Here is a 7,917-nt window from a genome sequence, read left to right on the forward strand (position 1 = left end):
TCCTCCTGGCAGCTCTCCTCTTGCCTGGGAGAGCCTCGCTTGGGGAGATATTAAAGGCTTTTGTTTCCAGGAGCTGTCAAAACCCTCACCTTTCACAAGCACTAAAATGGCCAGGGGAAAAAATATATGCGAGTGGAATAATAATTTTTAACTCATAAATTTGAGCTCGTAAATCAAGGATTGAAGGAGCAGTCCTTGTAATGTCTCATGAGTTAACATTCGAGGTTTTCTTTCACCTGAGGAAAAGGAAAAAAATACCCACCTCTCTGCCCTTCCACTCCAGAGCTTGCTATAAATCACCTTAATGTTACAGTCTTGCTCTTAAATAGACCAAAAGCATGAGCGTGGGGAACAGATAGCAAAACTCGTCAATTTTAAAAGTACAGCGCGGGGAAGAAAGCTTGAAAAACCCAGACCAAACCGATCCCTCTCTGCTTTTACTGGCAGAGGGCAAATCCTGAGCAACACACCTGGGGACCGAGGCCATCCTGAGACCCGCTTCCACCGACCTCACGGGCTTTGGGTTTGTCCGAAGCTTGAGCAGCACCGCAACGTTCAAGCAGGGAATGAGAAGGGGGGGAGCAGCTCCCAGCCCCCTGCCGAGGACAGGCAGCCCGTGGGGAGCTGTGGGGCATGGCTGGGGCAGCAAAGCTGTGCTGGTGGCCTCTGTGTCCCCACAAAGCTGTGCTGAGCTCCGTCAGGGTGCTGCTGGCCAAGGGCAGAACGGGCCCGCCTCGGGGGTTTTGGGTGCCTGGTGGAGGAGGGCAAGGCAGAACAGAGGAAGGAGGGTGCAGATGTCGTGTGAGTCCCACCACAACAGGGGTGGGAAGGTGATGGGAAAGAAGTGAAAAATTGCAGTTGAGCACTGGGCTGTGGCTACATGCTGGCTCTCCCAAAGTTAAAATAAATGTTTTTTTTTTTTTTTTCCTTTCTCCCAGATTTCCCATGATTTTACCTACGTACCACGCAGACAGTGGCGGTGGGCTCCCGGCCAGCTGAGCCATCAGCCTTTCCTGGAAACACCACATTTCGCTCACTTTGGGGCCAAAAAACAAAAGAGAGGCTCGATGCGGACACTGGACGTGATGTCTGCATGATGTGCTCCCTAGGCACAGTGCATTTTGTGAAATCATCTGAATTACACACACCTCTGCTGCTCCAACACAGATGAGACTTTGGGTCTGGGAGGCTGCAGGCGTGCGCCAGCTCCAGCAGCGTGCTGGTGCTGCGAGGAGGAGGAGGAGGAGGAGGAGGAGGAGGAGGAGGAGGAGGAGGAGGAGGAGGAAGGCATTGGCATGCAGAGCACAAGTGCGTGCGGGGCACTCTTGTCTGCCTAATCCAGCGGGTTCAAAGCGGCCGGGCGCAGCTGCGGCTGTCTGAGCTCCAACAGGTGACGGCTCAGCTGTGCTCCCCCCGGGGCCCTCTGCGAGCCCCCCGCGTGGGCTGCTGGCACCGGGGGGGCTGCTCCCCGCGTCCTCAGCCAGCCACGGGGCCACCGGCTCCGTCCTGCTCTCCCCGGCGGCTGTGTGCGGCTGCCTCCTGCCCCGGGCTGAGCACATCCCAGAGGGATGGAGTGCATCTGCTGGGAGGCATTAGTTGTGCCAAATCGTCCTAAAAAGTGCTCTGAGCTGCTGGGAAAGGCGGGATGGAGCTCCTGCACGGTGCATGCAGGGGGAAGGCAGCACGCAGCGAGCCCCCGTGCGTCCCAGCCACAGCCTGTGCCTGCGGAGGGAAACGGCCACGGCCGAACGCGTGCCTGTACTGGGAGCTGCACATGTCCCGCAGCGATGCCGTCCTAAGAGAGGCCCCAATTTCCCTCATTCGTGTGCAAAAATAACAAAGCACGACCTGAAATATTTCTACACCAGCTGCAGTTGGATGCAACCTGCCAGATAAGCTCCACCTCTGCAAAAAATACTGATAAAAAAAATAAAAAAAGTACCCGAGCCGTCCATTTCCCTTGGAAAGCACAGGCAGGAGGGCGGTGATAGCCAGGCAGGTGCGGGGGGGACGCTGCCGTCGTGATGGGGTCCGTGTGCTGACCCCCCCGGTCCCTGCCTGCCCCGCAGAGCCAGCAGCAATGCAAACAACCCGCTGAAGTCCTCATTAAGTCCCTCGAGCCGCGACCGTCTGAGCAGCACCATTATTCACGCAGCCTCCAGACCCCCTTCCCCACTGCTAATTTCTACTTATCTGCATATTTTATTGAAAATTAAAATCCTTTTGCATTTTTCCCAGGGCTCGGTCGCGAAAAATCTTTCATCAGAGCCCTACTTGACTCCAATTAGTTGGGATAACAAAGCTTCCGCTGTTTGAGGATTATTGACAAACGCGCAAGGAAAAAAATGGCAAGAGAATAGCCTATTAAAATGACAGCTTTTTAAGCAGGGAAACAAAAAGGCCTGACGATTAACAGCGCTGAGAAGGCACGGAAAATACCAAGCCTCAGTTTTTCGCTGGCATTTCAGTTGATTAGCCTGCTCGAGCCATTCCTTTGTGTCCTGCTCCCTTCCCGTAGCCGACTTTTGGTGGGGCGCAAACCAGCGCCCGTCACCGCGCTCACCATGCCCGCGCCGGCTGCCATCGGCCACCCGGCCCCGCTGACCACGAGGTGCACGTGGCATGAAGAGGACGGCTCCGTGCCCCCAACCCAACCCAACGAGCCCCCAACCCGCCCCAGTGAGCCTCCGGCCCACCCCAACAAGCCCCCAGCTGGTGGGAGCATTTTGGGTGCCCGCAGGCAAGGAGAAGTGGGGCACGGCGACGCCAGCGATGGCCCTGCCACGGCAATGGGGGGAACCCGGGGTGAGAAAAGGACCCGGCAAGGCGAGGCAGCCCCTGCCCAGCCACCCGCTGCCGAGCCCCCGCGCTTGCCCGGAGCTGCCCCCAGCCGCAGTTCCCATGGGCGCTCGCCGGCCCCGCGGCCCCTGCAAACCTGCGCCATGCAGCTGCAGCCGCGGCACAAAGGCACTGAGACGCATTGAGAGCAGCACAACTAATTCACTGATAACTCCTTAATGGCGTTTCATATATTTCCCCCCCCCACCCCCGGCATTTTTTTTTTTTAATAAAAAGAATAGGGGGGTTAAAAATGAAGCGTACTTGATAAAGGGCAGTAAGTGTTATCCCTAAAAAAAAATAAATAGATAAAACACTAACAGAGCTTTTTTTCTTTCATAGGTGGCTCGGACAGCTGGCTCTTTAAATATTAATCAGGGTCTCATTGATATGCAAATATGCTAAGAGCGAATAATGCTGCCGCAGCTGCGCAGCCCCCAGCGGCCCCGGCAGTGCTGGCCTCCTCTCCAGCATGAATGGAAATATCTGAGGACACAGGTGCAGGGAGCCGACCGTGAGCAAGATCCTGCTTAATAAGGTAATTTGTGAGCGATGCTCTATAGAGACGAACCGGAGCAATCTTTTACCACTCGACAGTATCTGACCACTAAACAAGGTGTTAATCTTATAATTGTGCTGTTGACTGTTCCCTAACACAGCGTTCCTGGCCTTTTGCCCTGACACTTGGCCAGTTAAAATCAACTTAACTGACAAGTCGGATGCGTGCCAACCGATCAGCGATAAATTATTTATTGTTCCATTTCCAAAATAACAAGTAAACAGGAAAGACAGGGCATCCCACAGAGAGACAACCAGTTGTGATGCGCATTGCAGGACAAGGTCTCACTGCTCTCTCCGCTCCACGGGTGCCCCTGTGCATCCCGTCCCCTGGTCCCCCTTAGGGACAAACACCGTGCTCCCCCCGTCTCACCTCTTTCTGCCGGGAAGGTGCCCGTGTTCTGTTTTACCCAAGTGAAGCCATCATCACCAAAGGGTCCAGCAGTGGCACCCCGCGTCCATCGCAGCGCATCAGGGTCCTGCAGATGCTGTTTCGGGGTGGTCACTCACGGCTCTCATGCAGCTCCTGATACCCACCCTCCTCCTTGGTGACCTGGGGGCCAAGGAGACCAGAAGCAGCATCAGAGCTGCGGTGGGCGTCACCGCTGGGTGTCTGTGGGCTCCCCGTGCTAGGCCGAGCGGTGGCCAGGGAGGAAGCCCGGGGGTGGCCATGAGCTCCCCAGCCCAGGACCTCGGCTCATCGCCGTGTCGCTCCCCCAGCCAGCCCTGCTGCTAACGGGTGCTGGGGGGGGGGACCTGCAGCTGCTGCAGGAGAGCCACAGGGCTTGGAGCCTTCCACTGCGTTTCACACAGCCAGAGCCAGTGGGGCCGGTGCACCTAAGTACCTGCAGGGCTCAGCTCACACGGTTTGCTCTTTCCTGTTAGTGCATGTTTGTCTAGAGACTGGGGCAAGGCAGCAAGGAAGGATCCCAGTGAGGGCACCAACGAAGGCACCCTCCCAGCATAACCCAACGTGCTGCCCTTGGGATCGAGCTGTTCATTCCCCATTTCCACGCTTCTCACGCTGCACGGGGAGGGGATGCCCATCCCACCACCCGCTGCCACCTCTCGGGGCAGAGCTGGCCCCGGCCCTGGCTCATTGCTCCTCCACGGAGTCGCGCCGGGGCTGCTCCATCCCAGGCAGGACACAAAGGGCGCTTCCAGCCCCGGCGGGGAGCATCGCTGCCCGTCTCGGACGGCGAGAGGAAACGAGCTCAGGCTGCGGATACAACAACTGCCGTCCGCACGGTATTTTTAAAATTTGCCTCCTGCGGTTGCTGTCCTCCTCCTCCCTGCCAAGCTTCCTTGCCCGGGCTCCTGGTGATGAATGACCTCGTCCGGGTACCGCCGGTACCAGGCGAGCGCAGCTGCGAGGCTTTCTTCCAGGGTGGGCGCGGGCGCTGCAGATGGCTGCTCCGTGCCGGGCGCACAGCTGCACGCTCGAGCCGCCGCGCCCGCGCCACAAAGGGACAGAAAACGCAATTAATGAGAGGAGAGGAGTGAGCGGGAAGGGGTGCTGGGGTCTCCCAAGGAGCCGACCCAGCTGTCCGCGCTGGCCTTGCGACGGGCACCTCCGGCCCCGCAAATGGGCTGGTTTGTGGAGGGCTCGCACGGCGTGGGCTCACCAAAGGCCTTCCTGGAGACAGGGAGAAGCTGCTTAGGAAAAGCAGCCACTTTTTCAAGGATGGGAATCCTTCTGATTTCAATTCTGGCTTTTCCAGCGTCCGCTCTTGGCCCCCGGTTCCAGTTCAAGAAGCAAGCCCCGGTGGCCGACGCGCTGCCCCGTGAGCAGGCCTGTCGGGAGGGTGCTGTGAGCCCAGCGCGGTGCCCAGCATGGCTGCAGAAAACACACTTCCAGCAAATTATTAATTGGAAAAACACCTATTTGAAAAGTCCCCCTGCTGCTGGGCCTGGGTGGCGCTGGGTGGCTCTGACACATGGGCTATGGGCACGTTTTGCGTTGAAGGCAGGGGGGTACCTGCGGGACACAGCGCCCAGGGCCCTCGCACAGCATCTGGGGCTGAGCCTTGCAAAACCATCTCAGAGACTGAAGTAATTTAAATTCATTCAGTCCCCTCTGAATTTATTTAAAGGTTTCAAAACCATCTCAGCCTTTTAAACGGTTACTTTACTCCAGGAGATAAGAACACTTATTGATTTTATTTCCAGAGTATTTTTATCTCCCTTAGGATGTCAGCACTATTAGTTTTTATTGTTATTACTATTATTATTAGAGTTCTGCATCTTTCAGCACTTTATTGGCAGCGTAACGGGGTCTATAAGCTGCGGTGTGGAGGTGCCACTTTCCCACTTACGCCCCACTTTCCCCAGCTCCAGAACAGCAGTTGGCCCCGTAAATTGCCCCAGGAGACCACGATCAATTTACCACTGAAATGCACCAGCTCTGGGGCAGCACACGGGATTGCTCACGCAGCATAGGTACGGTCAGCAGCCACAGAGCCTTCCTGCACTACATTTGCTGTCCGTGCAGCACCGTAGGTGAAATAAAAGCTCAGCGTTGCGGCCAGGCAGAGCAGCGCCGGCCCCAGGAGCGGCAGGCAGCTGCCGCAGAGGTATCTTTTTACTCTGGACCTTGTTAAGGAAAACAAAAGCTCAGGACAGCGTGGGCGTCTGGGCTAGACGGAGAATAAACAGGGGATTAGCCGCGCAGCCCCCGAGCGAGGATCGGGCTCTTTTTTCCCCTGCACTGGAAACCCAACCCCGGGCGGCAGCGGCCGCCTTGCAGCTGGGCAAGAAGAGCTCCAGCACGAGCCGCACGGCATCGCACCGGCCGGGGAGCCAGCCCTGCAGCTCCGGGCTTTATTTAATTATTTATTTTGTGAATGTGGAAAAACGCAGGCCAGGCAATGCCCTAGCCTCGTGCACGTGCCCCATGGCACAGCTCTGCCCCAACCTCCCCAACAAAGCTGGGATAAACTCCTCCATGTGCCTAAAACAAAGTGACCCGAAGCAATCTGCCCGCAGCCACAGCATGGCCTGGTGGTATATGAATTGTAAAAAAGGGAAAAAAAAAAAAAAGGAAAAACAAATTCCCCAGCTCACCTGCCCACACAGGTATGCGGAGAGACGAAATGCGACAGCCTCACTGTCTGTCCCCATGCTCACATGTGCCGGGAGAGCAGGGTGGTTGGGCAGGCAGGCAGCTGGGTTCCTCAGGGATTCCTGCGGTGTGAAACCCAGGGCCATGTGAAGTAAGATCCTGGAAGAGCAGGGGAGGGCAGAGAAGGAGGGCAGAGCAGCCCCTGCGCGGGAAGCTGCACCGCTTCAAACGGAGGGCTGCCCTGGATGGGAGCAGCGAACAGCCTGACGCTTCTTGTGGGATGGCAATGACTTCAAAATCCACTTGAAAGCACCACACTTCCAGTCTGGAAACGGTTCAGAGCAGAAATGACTTGAAATGATGCTACCCATGCAGGGTGTTCCATCTGAAATCGTTCTCTGGTGGACTGGTATCAACAGAGCCCAGTGAGGACAGCAGGGACAGCTGCTCCACGACATCTTCCTCCACAGCAGCTTCCCACCACCCACTGCATTTGCAGGTGGCTTTTCTCCCTGTTCCCCTGCTGCCCCACATCCATGAGCCCTATAAACCCACCCCAAACAGCGCCCTGCTTCTGCCAACTCTGGGGACGCTGGTGGCACGGGCACCAGCTGGTGAAAAATGGAAGGCCATGTGGGAAATATTGGAAAGGGCTGGAATATATGCATCCCTAAATGCTTTTTCAGCTGATCAGATTTTGGTTGGTTAGTCAAAGTTTGTGCGTGTACCAACAGCAGACATCTGCCAGGCACAATGCATGTGAATATAAACGCTCCCGTGCCTCGCACGGTGCAGCCCATCGACGGGCGTCAGCGCTGCTCGGGCTCCAGAAATGTGTTTGCAAACGTGTGCCCCTGGCCTTTTGTCTTCAGCAGGCAATTTTCTGGCTGGGGCAGAAATCTCCTCAGGTGAGGCTGTGGCAAACAACAGCTCAAGCTCCCCTATCTCCCTTTTCGGGGCTAAAATGCCATTCCTCAAAGCACGCACCAAAACCACACATTGAGCCCGAACGCACGGCGCGCCTCCGCGTTTGTCAGCCCAGCACCGGGATTTCCTCCTGCTTCCCTATAAAGCTGGAAAAGTATCCAGGCCAGGCCGCTCCATGCTCTATAACGAGCAATTATTTCTTCCTAAAGTTAAATGAAATAGGAACCGTTCCCATAATCACCTACTGGATTTTATCAGCATGTTTGGGTTATGCTTTTGCCCCTTCGGCTAATGCCTAATTGATTCTTTAATCTCTACAAGTTTTTTATTGACTGATACAAGAGCTATTTAGCTGATCAGCGGCAGGAAAGCAGCCTGCAAACCCTCCGAGACCCGCGACACGGTGCTAGGATGACCTCATCTGAAGCAAACGCTTTATTTGATAATCTATCACTTATTTATTATTCTAACTAACTGCTTGCAGGTGGTGTGATTTTAACGTAATTGTCTCAGCAACAGTTACACGGAAAAGC

The 7,917-nt window shown here is 55.8% G+C and overlaps 1 long non-coding RNA gene across 1 annotated transcript; it reads left to right on the forward strand.

The window, feature by feature from the left end:
- The first annotated feature begins 1,301 nt into the window (after nt 1-1,301).
- Nucleotides 1,302-6,446, forward strand: LOC310882069. Its single transcript, XR_014572796.1, has 2 exons — nt 1,302-1,390; nt 2,239-6,446. It is a non-coding gene; the product is annotated as an uncharacterized lncRNA (long non-coding RNA).
- The last annotated feature ends 1,471 nt before the right edge of the window (nt 6,447-7,917 follow it).

Source organism: Anser anser (assembly GCF_964211835.1).
Source record: "Anser anser genome assembly, chromosome: 15".
Taxonomy (NCBI): domain Eukaryota; kingdom Metazoa; phylum Chordata; class Aves; order Anseriformes; family Anatidae; genus Anser; species Anser anser.